The sequence below is a fragment of the Chaetura pelagica genome, unplaced genomic scaffold, assembly GCF_000747805.2.
Source record: "Chaetura pelagica isolate M959 unplaced genomic scaffold, ChaPel_1.0 scaffold251, whole genome shotgun sequence".
In the NCBI taxonomy this organism is placed as follows: Eukaryota; Metazoa; Chordata; class Aves; order Apodiformes; family Apodidae; genus Chaetura; species Chaetura pelagica.
Window position 1 is genome coordinate 645523 of NW_009952271.1, and position 3197 is coordinate 648719.

Here is a 3197-nt window from a genome sequence, read left to right on the forward strand (position 1 = left end):
CACTCCATACCGGGGGGATGCCACTCCCTACCGGGGGGCTGCCACTCCCTACCGGGGGGCTGCCACTCCCTGCCGGGGGGATGCCACTCCCTAAGGCAGCTGGTGGAAGGGCTCAGGATTTTACTGGCAAATTAACGGCTGAAATGGGGGGTGAGAGATGAGGTGGGGGAGGGGGGAAGAGAAATAAAGTTACGGTACAAATTCAGGCCTGTTGATTCTTCCTGCTGTTCTCCCGAAGCTTTAGAAAGGCTTTAGAAAGGCTCCAGGTGACACTGTGAAGCTGAGAGGTGCTGGGAGGGAGGATTCATTTTTCCAGTATTTATAAATACCAGATGTTAAGTATTATCCTAAAAAAATCACACATACATTTTTAAAAAAAGGGGAAAAAAAAAAAAAAAGCACCATATTTCATCACACTGGAACCAAAGCAAAACAACAAATTCCTCAACCTTTCCATGAAGTGTTTGGCTACATCCCAGTGCTGCCACTGGTGACAAGAGTCCCTGGGTAGGCAGCAGCACTGTCCCCGAGGGCACTCATCCAGCTTTTATCCCACCAAGGACCAAGGGAAAGGAAGGTCTGAAGCATTCCTGGTGAGCACCAGAGGAAGAAGAGGATGTCTCCTGGCCACGGGACAGCAGGGAGGTCCGGGTAATTGAGCACAAAACCACAATCCAAAGCAGAGTGAAGCCACATGTTGGAAAGACTGATGGGATGAGCAATGCTGGCTGTGTGTTTTCCAGGCAGCTTACACGAGAGCAAGGAGTCCACTGGCTGCTGTATGCAACAGAGAGACTGTCCAGGAGTGAATCTGGAGATGGAAGAAGTGGCCTGCTTCCACTCCATGGATGAAATCACTTGGAAAAAAAAATTAAAATAAATAAAACCAGACACCAGCATGCTGCCACTCCCTGCCGGGGGGCTGCCATTCCCTGCCGGGGGGATGCCACTCCCTAAGGCAGCTGGTGGAAGGGCTCAGGATTTTACTGGCAAATTAACGGCTGAAATGGGGGGTGAGAGATGAGGGGGGGGAGGGGGGAAGAGAAATAAAGTTACGGTACAAATTCAGGCCTGTTGATTCTTCCTGCTGTTCTCCCGAAGCTTTAGAAAGGCTTTAGAAAGGCTCCAGGTGACACTGTGAAGCTGAGAGGTGCTGGGAGGGAGGATTCATTTTTCCAGTATTTATAAATACCAGATGTTAAGTATTATCCTAAAAAAATCACACATACATTTAAAAAAAAAGGGGAAAAAAAAAAAAAAAAGCACCATATTTCACCACACTGGAACCAAAGCAAAACAACAAATTCCTCAACCTTTCCATGAAGTGTTTGGCTACATCCCAGTGCTGCCACTGGTGACAAGAGTCCCTGGGTAGGCAGCAGCACTGTCCCCGAGGGCACTCATCCAGCTTTTATCCCACCAAGGACCAAGGGAAAGGAAGGTCTGAAGCATTCCTGGTGAGCACCAGAGGAAGAAGAGGATGTCTCCTGGCCACGGGACAGCAGGGAGGTCCGGGTAATTGAGCACAAAACCACAATCCAAAGCAGAGTGAAGCCACATGTTGGAAAGACTGATGGGATGAGCAATGCTGGCTGTGTGTTTTCCAGGCAGCTTACACGAGAGCAAGGAGTCCACTGGCTGCTGTATGCAACAGAGAGACTGTCCAGGAGTGAATCTGGAGATGGAAGAAGTGGCCTGCTTCCACTCCATGGATGAAATCACTTGGAAAAAAAAATTAAAATAAATAAAACCAGACACCAGCATTATCAAAAAGCAGCAGCAGGTTTTCTGAACTCCACCCCAGGAGCAAGAGACTGTTTCCAGCAATCACGAGGAATCTGCAGAGCCCCAGTGAAGAAATACAGGATGGGAAAAGGATTTGCAGAAATCCCTCCATACTAATCTTGTCACATGGAGATTAAGTATTTTTAAGGAGCAGTTGGGTTGGGTTTGGTTTTTTAACAGATACATGCCCCTGGGCATGGCCCACCAGTCCTTTTTCCTAACATGTGTAGATGGACAGGTATCAAAAGCAACATGTTCACTATCAGTTCCTCCACAATGTCCAGAAGCCAAAAAAATCTACAGGCTCGTGACTAACCTTCAAACACTGGTGAGGAGGGGTGGGGAGAAGTTGTATGTCTGCAAGCACCAATTCAAGGAGAACACAGTAAGCATCTTGGGCCAGTGAGCCCAGCTAATTCCCCTGCCTTTAATTACCGTTAAAAAGTCTTCTCTCTTAAAGATCAACAAAAAAGGCACTTATTTTAAATGGTTCAACTGGTCCCTTTCTCAAATAGCTTTTCCCCCTGGCTTAAGAATTAAAAAACAGATTGGCTCATCCTCCTTTTCCTGCAGATCACCATTAGCATGGGAGCTGGCAGACCCCAGCTCAAGTGAACTAACCATCAGATTTCTTTTTTGGAGCTCTTTTAGGAAGGATTTTAACAGTTCAGGCTGGAGAGTCAAGTCTGATTTTATTTTAAACCTGAGGGGAGATGACAAGTGTGGATTAGCCACTAGTGAGCTCCCTATGCCTGTTTTTTAGTAATTGAGCTCTGTAACACTCACCAGATGCATCTGCCCAACCCTGTCCTGCTGCCATGAAGTAGAACTGGTAATTACTCATTACCGAAAGATTTCTTAGATGTAAACCAATCAATACCAATTCTGTAAATTCCTCCCACTGAGCATGTATACAAGGAATTGAAGAATTAGTTAGAAAACCCACTACAGGTCATGAACTCCTTGTTATGTAGATGACACTCATGTACTTTGGGCCAATACACACCTCCTGGGACAGCAGAAGTCAACTGGTGACGACAGAGGCAAACTGAGAGTAACTGTGTTCGTGTTTGAGAAAAATATTATTTTATTACTGCATCAGATCTTATCTTTGCAGTTTTTCCCCTCAGTGACCCAGGACTGAGTTCAGTGACCTGAAGGCATGTAAGGAAGCCAGCCCTGTTTTCCCAGGAGTGAGGTGTGGCCAGAAGGGAGAAGAGACAACAGTTGGACAAGTATTACAGGTAATTAGGAGCAAGCTTTGGGAACACCTTTTAACAGGTTTAATCATTATGCATTTAAATATTGCATGTGTCCAGACAGATACAACTTAATACCCTGGAATGCCCTGAACAAATAAAAAGAAACATGCTCAGTGAACTTTTCCAAAGTACTTTCAAAAGGCTTGGTAG